Consider the following 17061-nt stretch of genomic DNA (forward strand, 5'->3'; position numbering starts at 1 on the left):
CACTGCCTCACCACCCTCATAGTGGGTGAAATTTGTTTAATGCACTTCTTCACAGATTTAGTCTTAATTTCTGACTCTGGGATTAAAGCTACAGCTGCCTAGAGGAGCCTGCTAAAAATTGATCAAGGGAACTGTCATCATCTTTCTTTTTCTCTTATGAAGTATGTATTTCTGTATGGACACCATTGGCACACAGAGATGAGGTAGGAATGGAGCACAGATGTGTTAAAACTTCAAGTAAAAGCAAATTTCAAGCCTTAGGAGAGGTGATACTTTGGGATAGGGTGCGTGTGTTTTTCTTTCTTTGTTTTTCATGAAAAGCAGATAAAAACACTCATATCCTTATGGACAGTACTTAATAAGTTTATCTTTTTATTTGACGTGAGGGTATGGAACTGGATTTAATTTTTTTTTTGACCCATACAAGTGACTGGAAATTTTGGTACAGTTGCCAGAGACAACATCTGATTTTTTCACTGGTCTCTATTGCAAATTATATTTCCATCAGAGTACTTTTCATGACGAATTGTTCATGAAAATGATTTCAGGAGGTAGAGCACCTGCTGAAGTCCTGCATTGCATATTAATGTAAAGGCGACAGGTCTTGCAATTCTTGTGTGATGTTCAACTCTGGCAACATGCAAACTGCTTTTTGTTAATGAATTGTGCTAAGTAATGCTTTACTCTTTTATGTATGTAATTATTAATATGTAAATTACCAATGCAGGTTGGCAGTTTGGCAGAGCAAGACCTTTTTATAGTTTGTCTTGTTTAGACTGAAGAAAATCAGAGGCAGTTATGGAAAAAAAAGGAAAATGGCTGAAATATATAGTTGCAATAGTTGTAAGCTGTGAGTAGGCATGAAACATTAGTTAAAATACATTAAATGTTTACTTAGTCAAATAGTGACTTCAGTCATGCAACAGAATGGTTCCCTGCTAGTTCAATAAATCTAATGAGGCAAAGCAGTACCTTTCCTGATGTTACTGGTTTACAGCCATTCAAAGGATACTACAGTGAGCAAATGGCTACTTCATTTCTTGATGCCAAGGACATTTAGCATAGCTAATGAGGGACCAAGACAAAAAAGGCTGTAAATTATTTTTGACGATTGGAGCTCCTGGATTAGTGAAAAACTCAGAGTTAAATCTCGGTGTCTGTTGCAGGAAATCTGTGCTTTTGGGTCTGTTCTTGTTTTAAATATTTATTGCCATATGAAATCAGGCTATGTCTAGCAAAAACATTGGAAGACTTGCAGAGAAGCAGGATCCAGAAAGATTAAAAATTTGGGCAAGTGCTTGGGTTATTGAAAGACCAAAGCAAATTTTGTCTGTAGACTTTCAGACTTTGGAAAGAGTTCAGTTACTTTTTGTTTGTGATTGCTATTTTCTGTCTCTTAATGAAATAAAATAGAAATCCATGTGTTCATATGAGATGTTAATTTGCATGTAATTATGAGAAATAATGATTCAGAACACTTCGAATCAAAAACAGTGATAGGATTCAAGTTTCCATAAAAATATCATCTTTAAGTGGTAGTTTTAATTCCAGGTTCTTTGCATTTCAATATGAAATATAAGACTTTACATCAGAGATTTTACATTACTTTACAAGCTATGTAATAAGTTGTAATAAAAACTTCCCATTTAAAAAAAAAAAAAAGAAAGAAAAAAAAGAAAAAATAAAGATAACCAGCTGATGCATTGCCTGAGTACATATTTTCTCAGCCATTTGCCTCATTTTATGTACAGCTTAATATGTATTTTCTCTCTACTTTGTCTATAAATATATATTTTCATATCCATAAGAATATACTCATGTTCTTAGTAAATGAAGGCATGCTTTCAATAAATTGAATGTCCAGCTGGCTGAAGATTTAAACAGAAAAAGGATACAAGAAGATATTTGGTAGATAAACATGTTCTTGTTTAGTCTTTTTTGATACTGATTGTTTAGAACTCTGAATGCTTGCTTATGCTAGCTTTGGGCTGTTCTTCAAAAAGTCAATCAGCACAGTCTAGATGGTGGCTTTGATCTTTGTTTTTATATTTGTTTTAAGAGACTAAAAGACACGAAATTTGTGATTACATGGTTTGTGAGATCATCCCCCCCTCCACACATTATCCACAGATGGTTTAAGGGGACTAAAGAAAGGCTGCCCGCCTGAGGTTTTGACATCTTCATTATAGTCCCAGCAGGCTACTTTATAAACATCACCATTTTTGCAGTTGTTCTTGCAGGTGCTTAAAGGAGATTGTGGCCTTTCACCTAGCATAATCAGCTTCCTTTTATTTCACAACATTTACTATTCCTTTGCATAGCCTTATTGTTTTTACACAGTGCTCTTAAAGGAAAACTTAACGAATTATTCCAACACCTGCTTGCCACAAGGCAAACACTGATCTTCATGTTAGTCCTATGAGAGCTTACCACAGCCTCCCTAAGGCACATTTATCATGCAACTAGACGTCATCAGTCTCTGAAGGAATGTGATAGTGACTTGCTTACTTTCACATCGTGTGTCATCTGCACTGTGCAAAATTTACATTTCTAAACTTTGTATTTTATAGTTCAGTAAATAATAAAACCAACTTTTACAGACTTTTGGCAGAATATTTCTTAGGTCCAAATCCTTACATTTTAAATCACCTAAATTATGCTTGCTGCATTTGTCTGTTGCTTTTATGCATATCATTTTCCCATGTTTCTAGTTATGCTTCTCTATGCTTTGGATAAGTGGATAAGTATGATAATCAAAGTTTGTTTGTAATTTAAAATATTTATCAGCATGAAGAGTGATGCACATAAGCAACATTACACCCTGGAAAGGAACTGTGATAAAAAAGCAGATATGTTAACAACTGTTAAACCAGTGCAGAAACTAATTTTGCTTCTATTACCTTCTAAGCTAGCAGACTTAACCTTTGGTCTGAAAGTGGTCAGACTTTCTGTTTGGACGTTATACTGCCGGATGAAGCAACAATATTGTAAGATCTTGTTAATGAACTCTTGATAAAGCATAGACTTACAATGAACCTTATTTTCTCACTGCTACAGTACCGATGCATAGGCAACAGAAATTATTCAAAAAAACCTTTTTATCCGGAATTAATACCTATAGACACACACGTGCTTGAAAGCCATCTTCTGCTTACAAGGGCCAAGTATTTAGAATTTCAGAAGCACAGAAAGCTGTCGTGTTGCTTACATGGGGGGTATGATTTTAAATAGTTGTGATTACTACACACCAAGCATTCCTCTGATTTTAATCCGTCTCTTTATGCCCATATGGAACTATTTTTTATTAGTTATATATTTCAGCAACCATGGCTCCTTATACTGCCCCCCACGGATTAATTCTGAAGCACAAGAAGAAGCATCGAATAGGATTTCTTTACAAATGTCTACCAGAAACACTCCAAAGCCTCGATGGGTATCAAATGCTGCCGGATCCCAAACACATCTTCTGCTCTTCTCTTGCTGATTCTCAGTCAAGGAGGCTTTGCAAGAGCCTGAAATCCTGCTCATTTCAGAAAGGGCACGGCAATCACGAGCAGATACTGAAAACTTACTGACTCCCCCCCCCTCCCAAAATGACACCCAAACCAGTCGCGGGAGGGGAGGGGCGGAGGAGGGGAGAGATCCCATTTCCTACTTCCTCAAACAAACACCAAGCAAAATGCCGGCTCAGCGGCGCTGTGGGGCGGCTCCCCCCAGCCCCAGCCCCGGCCCCGGCCCCGTCGCTCCCCGCTCCAAACCTGCTCCGGGCGGCGGGAGGCAGCCTCCGGGCGGGCTGAGGGGCCGGCGGGCCGCGCCTGGGCCGCCCGCGCTGCTGGTGACAGCGCCTCGCTAGGCAACGGCCGCAACCTTCGGCGGCGCCGCCCCGCCGCGCACAGCGGCCCCCCGCGGCAGGAGGGCGCGGGCGGAGCGGGGGTTGAGGGGTGGGTGTGAGGGGACACCGGGGGGCAGCCCCCGGCCCCCAGGGACGCGCACAGCTCGCCCTCGAGTCCTGGGGAGGGTGGAGGGGGCCGTCTGCTTGTGGTCAAAGCAGGGGTGCGAAATGCGGCTTCCATCGCCGCGCTCGTCATGGAGGAGAGCGTCTCCTCACGGCTCCGGTGGAGCTCAGCGGTAAAGGCTGAGTTTTCCCTCAAACACAAGCGGTCTCCAAGTAGGCGAGCCACGCTCACAACTGCTCGCAGCTGCTGGCCCAGCAGCCGCCGGGAGTGCCCAGGCACACGTCCACACACAGACACATCTGTAGACACAATGCCGACAGAGCTCAAGGAGCAAAACGCGAACGGATTCTGTCCGATTTGTATATGAAAAACAACTGATAAGACCGAGTCGGTCCCATTCATGACATGGAACACTGCTTTAGCAATTTGTAAGTGCACAGAGCTTACTCCACCCTAAAGACTTGATAAACAAAGAGACATTTAGAAAGCTAAGCTGTGAAATGACTGAAACAAAAGGGTGTATTTCCAGCTTCAGTTCCCTAAAGCATGCAAGTACTTTTCAGAAACAGAAGACAGGACAATGTAAAGATGTAATCTGTGATTAAGTAGTTCTTCTTTCACAGGGAAAACCAAAACCAATGACTTTTCAGGGACAGCAAAAACTCTTGATGAGACAACAACCTTACTCACTGTTGAAAATATAATCCCTTTACATCATTGGCCTCACTCTGCTGCTGTTCTCTCTTTTTTCTTCTTTTCTCTCTTTTCTTCACATTTATAGATCTACACTCTGAAGCTAGAGATTTACCAGCACGTCGGCCACTTCTGCCTTTTCCAGGCTCTGAATCAGTATCACTTTCCAGTTGTAGTAAGGCAAAACGAGATGCAGTGGTAGGGACTGAACTGATTAGAGCAGATTCCATTGCCATGTCTGAAATTCTAGGGAGCTGGCTTCTTTTAATTATCAGTTTCCTGGGAAAGTAGCACAGAAGGTAGAATGAAAACATTGTTTGATCAAACAAGCAATAATTCATATCATTAAACCACAGAAGTGTTTTTTTTTTTTTGGCTCAAAAAGCATAAGACAGGGCTGGAATTGGGGGAATGAGGGAGAAATCAAAAAGATACAGTATAATTTATTTATATTGTAACTGACTACACTGTATTACCTTAGGTAAATAAAGAAGAATTACATAAAAAAAAAAAAAAAAAAAAAAAAAAACAATCTACCAAACACATTTTAGGCTAATACATTCGCTCTTGAGAGATTTTGTGGAAAAAAAAGGTGGCTCTAAAAGAAGCTGGTCTTCATGTTCTGGGCGGAAAAAGACACAATAGAATAGAATAGAATAATTTAGTGCTTAAAAACTATTTCAGATGCCATCCCCAGAGCCTGACAAACACAATTTAAAAATGAAGTAGATAATACACATACGCAAGCTCCAGTTTGGGGTAAGCAGCCTTATCTCTTCTTTTACAAGGAGTTTAATTTTGTTTGCAATGCACTGGAGATTCAGCAAGCAGTTTTCTCCACAGGGAGGTGAACCCAGCATTTCAGCTGGTACCGTCCACAAACATCAAGTTCACCTGTTCTTACAGCAAGACACAGAGGATACGCTGGGGGGAGACGGAACTAAGCAACACTTATGCCTTCTGTTGTTGCCTGTAGCTAAAAGCAACATGTACATCCCTGGGACACCATTCTAAAGATCAAATCATTTACCTAACATTAAAGCTAGATCCTGGGTATATCTATGTTTGTCCAACTGCAGTTTTTCCATGCAGAGTTTGGTCAATTAGCAGAGTATTGAAAGTGATGATATCCATCTCTGATTACAAATTTCATAGAAAACAGACATCTAGATATGCTGACATATTATGACAGAGGTGTAGTGAGATAATACATACTTCTTGAAATTACTGTTCAAAAGGGATCTTTAGAGTTTGAAACAAGTTCTTGAGTTATCTGCTTAGATAACCTACAAATCTGTTCCTTATTAAGTACTATTACAAAAGAACATGAGACTCTGCAGAAGTTTCCACAGGCTCTCTTTACCACTTAACTCCAGAATTTCTCCAGTCCAAAATTGTATAGGTGCTCCATATATACTCAGGTATGTCAACATGCAACAATAGCATGGCAGAGACCATTCCCCAAAATAATGATTTAAAAGGAATATGTCATTTCACTTTTCAGAGATGAAAGAACCATGCTCTACTCTTAAGTTTACAGGAGACAAAAAGGTTACAGAAAAGAGCATTCTCGTCACACAAAGTTACTCAACTCCATTTCTCTCAAAAGAAGAGAAAATGAAGCTGGTCATCTTAGGAGAAAACGGCCATTGAGCTGTGAATCTACTTGATGCTGATATTCAGATTAGCTGATCAGACCACAACTATGTATCTAGAAAATACAGGTCAATCATATCTACATCATAAGTAATTCATATTTGTCACTCTTTAAATGACAGAACAGGATACATTTGGATCTTTGTGCAGACAAGACTGTGCACATATGCACACGTGTGCATACATTGACAAATATTTTAATGCTAAATAACTATATAGTTAACCAGCTGAGGAAATCAGTTAAAGTTGAGAGACTTCATGCTCTTACTAGCTGGACACGAAATATGTTGAAACTTGAAGCTCAGAGAAAAGATTACAGGTGCATCTTTACAGCAAGAAAAAGCACCAGATAAAAGTGCTCAGTCATGTTCCACAAGAACTTATGATGCTGGATGTTGCTCTAAAGCAGACAACACTCAAAGTTTTGTCTGCAGACTCCCTGCTGTGCTTGGCTTAAGAAAAAAAAAAAAAAGAACTATAGTATGACTCTTCAGTAAAAGCTTGGAATTTCTAGTCTCTCTCTACTGTGGTGTATTTATAGTTAATGTAAACAGTACAACGGCACAACAGTCTTTATTTGTACAGTGGCAGCAGTGGCTAATGCTGCCAAATCCTTCTTTTTGCACATACAATCTGAAAACAATTACACGTAGCTGAACCTCTACACAGGTACATAAAGTGGCTGCAAACTCCCTTCTTTCGTCTATAAATACAGCAATATAAATACACCAGTAAGTATACCTTTGCTGTCTTATCGTAGTTGGCATGCAATTAAGAGCCCAGCTGACAAGTACATTTAACAAGTACTACCCATGGAATTCTGCTGTTCCAATTCACTGAAATACTACAGTGACAACATGATATCAATTTACAAAACCTTATTCCTGAATTCGGTGTTTCTACATCATCATCATCATCATGGATGGCAATGAGTTTATAAAGTGAATTGCAAATACATGAGATTGCAGGTTATTTTCTAGTTGAGTCGCAGATAGTTGTTAACATTGCTAATTCAGTTGGTAGGACATTTCAATACTATTCATATTACAGCAGGATCAAATTATCCCACTTCTGCAACACCTAAAGATGGATCCAGTGATTCACCAAGGCCTACCACCATGCCAGGCTTCATATTTTAGCACCACACCTACAATTCTGGCAGACCCATTTTATTAAGCACCTAGCACTTCAGTTTCAAAGTATGGCTCCCATTCCCCCCTCCCTGAAAAAACAATGGGCTGATACCTCAAAAGCTTTCAGCTAATTAGAGGTGCTTGCTAGCACCCTTTCAGAGGCTGGTATAGTTCCCCCCACCTCAGGAATTATGAGCAGTGTTATTCTGTATTGCTATAGAAATAACCAGCCGTAGAAAATTAAAAACACACTGGTGTAATTGAGCTTGAGGCTGTGTTTAAGGAAGCTTTTTGATCACAGAAAGAAAGTGTTCAAATATGATTCAAAGATCAAAGCCGGAATTCCTTTAAGTGGTATAGTCTTTATTGCAGCGCTGGATGATGCACAGGGGATCTCTCCACCTATCGTGCATACCCAAGGCGGAAAGCAGTCTTGAATTTATACAATCAATCTCTCAATATTCTACAAGCGCCTATACATATTCCTTACCTATCCCCCCCTTCCCTCGCTTCTCATGCTAATTAGCCTTTTGGCACCTTGCACCTGCGTAGAGCCTCCCAAGAATTGTGGGCAGGGGTCTTTGGGATGTGGGCAGGGGTCTTTGGGAGGAAGACCCCGAGTCTTCCTCACAGTGTACTTTTCACCTTTGGTCAGGAATCTGCTGAGTTGGCATTTTTCTTAATTGCAAGCGCTGGTTGTTGCTAATTCTTCCAGTTGTTGTATCTTTATAATGAATTCCAATGTCCAGTTTTGAGATTTATAGTCCTTCCATTTGTTTCTCTGTCTGTCTACCGCTTCCTTATCCTGAGTTGCAGCGTCTTGTTTCGAGATATACAGTCCTTGTCTGGGGATTGTCCTTGCCTCCCCAATGCCTCCCCAATGCCTCCTTAATCAAATACCACAAGGAGTTTCATAATTCCACAGATCAAACTATGACCTGAAGCATCATTTCAACTTCTACAGTAGTTTTCAAGGAAGAGTTTTGAAGTGCGGTAAAATATTGGAAGTAAATAACAGCCTGTTGCCCAAACCCTATTTATCTGAACACAATATTCCCTACTACATAGGCTACAGGAAAAATCCGCATGAAGGTAAAAGGAAGCAAAGCCTGCTGGCAAGTATTTGAAATTGTTTCCATTTGTGTCATGTATTAGCAAGAGCCATAGTCTTGAGAGAAGGCTTTCACTAATGTGTCAAGGAAGTAAGTAACCCCGTTACAAAAAGATCCCTCAATAATCCAACTTGCAACACCATCATGGCATGGATTGACAGCTCCCATAAATGACCCAGTTCCCAAACGTTCTGATCTGCATATCACTAGCAGGCTGTTAGTGCAACTCTCTGTGCAGTCTGCTCCAAGCAGTAAGAGTTGTGAACACAGCTCCTGCAGCCAAAAGTACCTGTTACTCAGATTCATGCATCACCAACAGAAGATGAGCATTATATACATGTACCATATAATTTTAAGGAAACATTATAGCAATGGTTATTTCTAGCAAGTAGTAATTTATTTATTTATTTATTTAGTGCTTTACTCATTTGTAGGTCATGCTTTTCTACAAATCATGTCAGCATACGTGAATGGATTATTTCAGATTTTTATATTAAAACAACAGATAAGACAAGTCAGTCGGTCCCACTAATGACATGGAACACTGCTTTAGCATGTCTGATGCAGCAATTTGTAAGTACACAGAGCTTACTCCACCCTAAAGACTTGATAAACAAAGAGACATTTAGAAAGCTAAACTGTGAAATGACTGAAACAAAAGGGTGTATTTCTAGCTTCAGTTCCCTAAAGCATTTAAGTACTTCTCAGAAACAGAAGACAGGACAATGCCCTGAAGAGCTTCAGTCTAGTTTTAGACATGATGTAACAAAGCTAACTATGATAAAAGTAACATATCCAGTGTTTCAGTAACACCGAATCCCTTTTCTATGTTACCCACCTTAACCCACACTGCAGGTCAAATAGCTCTACTGTAAGCACTGCTGTAAGCCCCCAACACACATGTTAAGAGGAGCGTAATGCACACCCAGAAACTCAGTTGGAGCATCAGCAGCTTCCTGGTCTGCGTACAGCTTTGTATACATGCATGAATTTACAGTTAACTGGCAAATGTTCAAACACCACAAAGAAATGAGCAGCACATCACAATTTAGGACTCTAGGCTGACATTAGGAGCAGACTTTCAAGCATTTGTGGAATAACCACATAGCTTTAAATACGGTGATCTACTGTTTCAAGGAAAATACGCTGAATAGCCCAAAAACACAACTCAGTTCCTCTTGAACCACTTCCATCTTCAACTAAACTAATAAAGCCACAGATTTCCAAGAACTTTGAAAAGAGCATCTTCCCACACGCTGTCTCCTTGTGTCTATTACTAACATGCTTATTTGCCACCATCTATCATCGAAACACGTGCTCAGCTAACACCTAAAGTACTGACTGTACTAACTCACCACTGTGTCTCTTATTTTTTTCCTTCATCTTCTGAGATTTGATTTCCTCAAGTGTTTTTATTCCAAAATTTAGATTGCCCTCTGAAAATAGGAAACAGTTCATGAGACTGGCTTAGAGGCACTCACTGAGGACCACAGCTCCTCAGGCTTCTTAGCGCTCAGCAACTTTCTGAAGTATTTAGAATAAAGCCTGTCAACACTCCTCACAAGTGAAAGAGCCAGAGAACCAAGGGCATTTTGCCCCTCCTTTCATCCTTCAGGCTTAAAAATGTAGTTTTAATTTTAATCCATTTACACGATATTAGATCCCTCTATCGTTAGATATGGCTTATCAACAGTGGTTGCAAGGCTGCATGTGCAGCCATTTCAACTCCATGCTGTGGCCCTGTTTTGTTCTCCAAAAGTAAAGAAAAGGAGTTCACCTTTCTGACCCAATGGGCACATGATGGTATTCATGGCAGAAATGAGATCATGGAAATAACCGAGTCCATTCAGCACCCCTACATTTTGTTGTGTTTTTACACCACACTGCTTTTGAGTTAACTGTCAAGTTCTTCTGATTTATCCTACTAAGGTGCTGGAATACCTTGTTTAGTAGCAGTAGAACTGCCTTTGCGAGTGGAAATCACCCGTAATCCATTTTTGCCTTCCGCAGCTGGTTGCTGGACGGGAGTTTTAGTTTCTTTTTCCTCAGAAAGTTGGTCTGAAGGGGAAAAATCTATTCAGTTATGCATAGACAAGATTGTTCATGATTACGTAGCTCATGCAGTGACACTTCAGCCCATGCTTCATATAAAAAACTTTGTTGCTCTTTTGTTTTGTTTTGTTTTTTAAAGAGCTACATTGACCTGATGGACTCCTAAGTAGAATACACTAGGACAAAACATCTAGGACTCTCTAGATTCTCTCTGCAGCTTTAACTATTACACAACACATTGCTCTTCAGACAGAAAAAAGAAATTTCCTTCCTAGTTTCACATAGAACTTTACACAACAGACCAGCTAAAGCCAGGAGTGGTTCTAAGCTTTCCTCCAACGTTTCAGGTTCTGTCCACTGACTGCCGGACAAAGCCACCAGTGACCTGGCCACACTGCCTGCCCTATCGCTAGTCAGACCTCAGGTCATCTGTGATTTCTACATTCCTTTACAGCACAGATTCCTTCAAGAACCAAAGATTTACACAATCATTTACAGCACAAATTCCTTCCAAGAACCAAAACATGCTCACCATCATCATCTTCATCATCATCTGCAGCATTGATTACAACTGAAGGGTGTGTAGGGCTTGGGACATTTTCAGAGTTTTCCACTTTCATCACCCCCTTAGCTGTGGAGAGGGATTTGACTGGACAGAAAGTTTCTTTTGCTGCAGTGACATCTGAGCCACTTTCAAATCATCGTCCGCGGACTCAGGCGGACTTGGCAGTGTAGCTAGAGGAAGAGGAGGATCATCGGTAATATGGCAGTTTAAAACTTTGACCACAATTTAGCAAAGAGGTGGTAGGAAAGGCAGATAACCCGCACAGACAATGAATTCATCATCTCCTTTTGCCCATCCCATCACTGTTTACACCGTCAACAATGACTTCCCTTCGAACAGCAACACATCTCCCTACCACCCAGCAAAAGATGAAACAACAGGAAGCAAACTGCAAGGCAAACATCACACAAAGCCAAGAGAAGCTGAGCACGAAAGCAGAAAACAAACACCAGCAGTACACTCGGTGCAGTACACCTATGACTGCAGACCTTTTCCTGCACTCACAAATGAACAGTTACCTGATGGCCCCTACAGGATTGGCACCCACTAAGTAATACTCCAAATTAAGTCTTCAGCGCTTCAAGAAAAAGGACCTAAACTCACTCTTGCTTGGTGGGAAGAATTGTCCATCGATGTAACGTCCCTTTGCATGATGAAAAGCACAGTTGGCTTTCTGACAGCCTCCCGGCTGCTTCTCCCAGTAGCAAGGAATCTCACTGCGCTTTTTCTGAAGACAGAAAGAAAGAAAAGCTCGTGATAACATGCACGTGAGGCTTGCAAAGAGATGCACAGCTCCAGATCATGACAGCTGTCACAACACAGTGCTGAAACATCATTCCAAAGATCAGGTTCTCAGTTAAGTGGAGTATTTCTGGGCATATTCACAAAGTTTGCATAAGCTGCAACCACGATGCACATTTAGATTTGTCATCATTCAGTTAGAGAAGACAGGCACTCTCAGACACCAGTTGAGGGTGGGTTAAACTAATACACCTAGGATTATACTAGCATTATTCAGAGGGAAAAAGAACATCTGAAATTGCCTAGGTTAACCCTGTCTAGAACTACTTCTTGGAGACTTAGTTCTTCTGCACCTTTAACTTTCCCCACTTCCTACCCCAGGCAGCTAGAACAGCGTTATCGGAAGGACTGTGGGTCAGAAGAGACCTGAGAGTTCCTTATCAAGCCTGCTCCCATGAGGATAGAACAGCCTGTTTATTACCCCCCTGCTCCAGCAGGTTTTAGCAGTCTATTTAACAGCTATTCTGCATCTGTTGGGAAAACTGTCAGCATCTAATAAAAATATATATATATCTTGCTAAGACATACCTAAGGCATTGATTTTATTTTCCTCTGCTTCCTCCCACCCCCTCTCTTGGTAACAGAAACCAGTATGATTTTGAAGCAAACGAATCTATCCTGCAAAAGCACAATCAGTACACCTACGGCACTGAAAAATGCTTTTGTTGATTGATTTTGAGAACACATCGTTAGGCACTCACGTCAATTTCCATGTGTCTGAATCGGCAGACGTTCCTGAAACAACGACCCTCCTGCCACAGCTTGCAGACCGTCTCATTGCCCAGAGCAGCTTCGCAGTGGCGGTAGGCACATTTGTCTCCCTGGAACCAAAAGGAAACCAACAAGGAAAACAGAGTACAGCCTCAAAAATGGCCATGCTGCTGCCTAATGTTGCTACAACTGAATTCAGAATCTATCTGGTTCTCAAGTTAACCAAAGACCAGCGTGCTTCCTCCTCCTAATCTACTCCTTCCTGAAAAAAATGGGGAAAAAAAGCAAAGCAAAGGAAAGCCAGCCATACCTTGGTACAGGTAGAATAGAAATAGAAGTAGCAATCGTCTCCTTGTTTAGACATGACGACGAGTTCTGCTAACAAGCTCGGCTTCTCTCCACAGGGACTTCCTCTGCTCTTGGAGAGAGCTGTCTTCACCCTTGCTTGGGCTGAAAGTCTTCTACTGGCTTGTGATCAGTGAAATCTTCTTTTTAAAAGTAACCCTAAAGAAAGTAACAAGTGAAAAATAATGAGGAACGAACAGTTTTCCAGCTTTCTTCAGTTAATCAAATCAAGTTATCAGTCTCTCAAAGAGAGCAAAGCCTTTTTCCCAAATTCTGGAAATACACACCAAGAAGTGGCATAAGCTTTGCCTTTGCTGAAGGAAGATAAATAACACAAAGAAAATCTGTCTAGTTTGTTTTACAGGCTTGTCTTTCTCAGTATGGAACAAACTGACCTCCCTGGTCTAACTTTGCAGTTGGCTATTCTGCCTTTGTCCTGGAGAGAAGAGCAAGAAAGGAACAAATCTATTTTTGCACTCCAAAAACGCGTTAGAGGAGGATTATCACACCTACCTAAGGGTACTTCCTTGTTTGTTTATAAAGCACCAAGTATTTCTCTTGGACAGTCTCTGTTGCTGGTCTGTTTTGTGCCTTCCATTTACAATAAAGATATTAAGATGCTTACCCCTTGTTTTTTGTTGTTTGTTTTTTGTTTTTTTTTCTAACGAACAGTGGAAGTGGAGAGTCGGATGACAAGCAAGAACAAACACTAGAAACTCCTTGTTCTGCCCCTGCTTTTTAATCACCCAGCATCACCCCGGCTGCAAAACAGCCTCTGCTGATTTACCTGCTTGTTAAAGCACCCCACAGGCTGCAAGTGCGGTGTGCTAGGTGTCAAGTTCTATTTCACGGTGCACAGGTAACCATTTGTCTTCCCACAGTCGAAGCACAGAACAGCCTCTTGCTAACAGAACTCATCCCTGCTGCTGCAAGAAACCTCATGGCCTGCAGGAAAACCTCAAGCTAAGAGTTCCAAAGCAAAAGCAGAAAACGCATGATTTGTACTCTTTATATTGGAGTGAATTCTAGCTGCTAAACGCTGCCTACATCTGAGGGCACGTGCTGAGGCTGGGGGGAAGGACACTCAACACCCACTGACAGCAGGAGTGCAAAGATGCCAGCCAAGAAGGCAAAGGTTAGAGCTGAACGCTGCCTCAGCTTCCTCCAGCAGCCAGCTGGGGGTCACCTTTCACCACGCGCTCTGAGACTCTGAGCCCTGAATTGGCAACATGACTATTTTTTTCCACTATTAAGCTTTTCATTAGTGCTTTTGGTTTGTTTGTGGGTATTTTTGTTTGTTTTTTTTTGTCTTAGTTTCTGATTTTTATGGAGCAGTGACTTTAGCTGGAAAGAAGGGAGAAGCCAAGTATTTCTCAGTGAAGACGATAACAATTCTGTCTCTGTATTTGTAGAAAGAGACTGTTTGGCAGGTACAGGATACTTCACTGAGACTGTATTCTAGATAAACAGAAAACCTGACTGAAGAAATCTGTGTCCTTCCAGATTCCTGGGCATTTCAAGCGGTGACTCCTGAACGTTCTTGGGAAGAAGACCAACAACAGGTAAGTGATGAGAACACTGTACAAGTCCCTACAGAGACAGACTACATAGTTATTGTGGATCGCTATGAGCTCAAAGTATGTCTAATTTCAGCTTTTTTTTAATGCTCAAATAGGACATATTCCTGCGTCATGTAAAATTGCAAATTAAGCCCATTGTTCACCAATGCCAATTAAAACAATTAATTGGAAGGACATACAGATAGTGAAATAATTCAGCCTGTAATGCACTGTGACTGTTTAGTTTCCACACCTCATGGAGATTTCTGTAGGCTACCATTTGCTTCTGGTCATCTGTAGTTTAGGAGACAGATTCTTTGCCTAATGTTTAAGACAAAAGGCCTTGCTGAATTTTAAAATACCACACTGACAACCTGCTAGTACTATTATGGATATCATTTTAATGATTCATAATTCTTATGATGGGTTTGAGGGCTTTTATTTGGGGATTTTTTTTCATGCTTTGATGTATTAAGAACCTGAAAAGGATCTTTATTTCTTGCAGTGATGATATTAAACCTGAAGTTAGCAGGTTGACGTAAACTAGCTAGCCATGGAGAAGTGACTACTTTTCTGAAATTCCTTGAAAGTGCAGTATTAGAATTTCTTATATTGTGTGTGTGTGTGTATATATATATATATATACATGAGGGAGGCAGAGTTTGCTGATAAGATGATAAGCAGCATTATTTCCAGGGGGCAGCAGTATTTCCATTTGGTATGGCTGCTCCCTAAAGCTACATGCTTGCAGGCTCACACAGGTAATGGACAGCTGTGGCAGTGGAAGAAGGTGCTGCCACTAGCTTGTCACTGTTGCTGTGCCAGAGATTATCATCTCTGCATCTTTGGTAATAGAAATGACTGTGTGAGAGAGAGGTGATTGCTACAAGCAGTCGCTTTGCTATTTACCCACCCCTGAATTTAAAGGTAGGATTGAGCAAACTAATCCACCTTTGCTCTGGGCGTTTGAGCAATCTGTTCTGCCAGCAGAGTTGTAGGCATGGCACACGTGGGTAAAGGTAATCACCTAAGGGTGCTTCCTTTTCCAGCTGGCACAGCTGTATCTACAAGATCTGCAGCCTTTTTACAGTGCCCCGCGCTGCTGCAATGCTTCTCTAATGAAATGCAACAGTGGCTTTGCTGTGGCAGCAGCTGTCCTACAAAGAGGATCGTGTCATTCCCTGCTGCTTTGGGAGCAGTCGACTTGCAATTACAACCATTGATGTGATAGATTGGTTAGTAGTAAAAGATTGTCCGAAATTTGTAGAAAAGATTGTCCGAAAGTGAGTATGCGCACCTCTGGATAAATTCAGATATGAGGACGCATCTACATCTCTAAAAGAAAAAGGAGGGCAGGATAAAAAGAGAAAGGACTTAGAAGTCCTAACACCGCCCCCACTCTATATTCCACCGCCCGCACTAACAGCTCCTGTCCTTAATGGACTCCCCGAATTAGCTAATCCAGGAGAATCGGAATCGGATCATGAAACACAGGGGCCGGTAACCAGAAGCAGGGCAAGAAATCAGAAATCTGCTTTAAGGGAGGGATTATATCCCCTACGAGAAATAGTGATGGGGGGATCCCAGCCAGGAATGGAATATGTGGCCATCCCCATTAACTCTGGGGATGTCTGAGATTTTAAGAAAAGGACAGGAGGAGGGTAAGCGAGCTTTAATGGCAACTGGCATGTTTGCAGCTGCTGAGGAATAATTCTAACTGGAATAATAACTGTACATTGTATATTGTATATATATAAAAGCCCAGGCATTTTTGTTAAAGTACACTTTTATACATATGTTAATATGTAAATATGTAAATATAAGGACTGCCATTGAGGTGTATGTCTAAGGGAACAAAATTTGCCCAGGCATATTATCGGCTCATCAGGTTTAAATGTCCTCAGTGTAATTGTCAAGAGGCAGTTAATTTACAGTGGTCTGATTTTACTTGTGTATCTATATATTGTGGATTTTGGAGGGATTGGGATTGACTACTAAAGAGCTTCTAGGAAAACAGTGGAATATTGACCACTGTAGATTACAATAGGAAAAGTTCAAAGCAAAGAAATCCCGAGGAAAAGCCCTCTAGGATGTATACTAACACATTGGAGGGATATAGTGGGGTGAAAGGGTACAGAAAGTAAAAGAACTCTTATCAAATATTGTAATCAGTGATGGCCACTTTATAAACTAGAGGATGGAGCAGAGTGGCCCCTAAATGGAACTATTAATTATAACACCATATTACAGTCAATGTTGTTTTTGTGGAAAGAAGAAAAATGGGATGAAATATGGTATATTGATTGATATGTTGTTTCAGTATCTTGGAGGGAAAAGGTATGGAATTAAGTTGGACTCTGACTGAGCCTTTGGTGCTGGTATTAGAAAAGTACAGGCTGGAGAAAGATAAAGGAAGTGTTAAAAGGGTTGCTGAAGGTGTTAAAGGTGTGGCATGCAGTATTTAACAGAGCTATTTGA

The 17061-nt window shown here is 40.9% G+C and overlaps 2 long non-coding RNA genes across 2 annotated transcripts; both read right to left on the reverse strand.

Moving 5' to 3' along the window:
- Positions 1 to 2269: 2269 nt before the first annotated feature.
- LOC139999501 (uncharacterized) lies at positions 2270 to 7948 on the reverse strand. The gene is made up of 2 exons (XR_011804977.1): positions 3759 to 7948; positions 2270 to 3520 (listed from the first exon to the last, which is right to left on the reverse strand). It is a non-coding gene; the product is annotated as an uncharacterized lncRNA (long non-coding RNA).
- Positions 7949 to 9084: 1136 nt separating this feature from the next.
- Positions 9085 to 12880, reverse strand: LOC139999539 (uncharacterized). Its single transcript, XR_011805003.1, has 3 exons — positions 12670 to 12880; positions 11771 to 11894; positions 9085 to 11337 (listed from the first exon to the last, which is right to left on the reverse strand). It is a non-coding gene; the product is annotated as an uncharacterized lncRNA (long non-coding RNA).
- Between the last annotated feature and the right edge of the window lie 4181 nt (positions 12881 to 17061).

Source organism: Anas platyrhynchos, chromosome 26, assembly GCF_047663525.1.
Source record: "Anas platyrhynchos isolate ZD024472 breed Pekin duck chromosome 26, IASCAAS_PekinDuck_T2T, whole genome shotgun sequence".
Taxonomy (NCBI): Eukaryota; Metazoa; Chordata; class Aves; order Anseriformes; family Anatidae; genus Anas; species Anas platyrhynchos.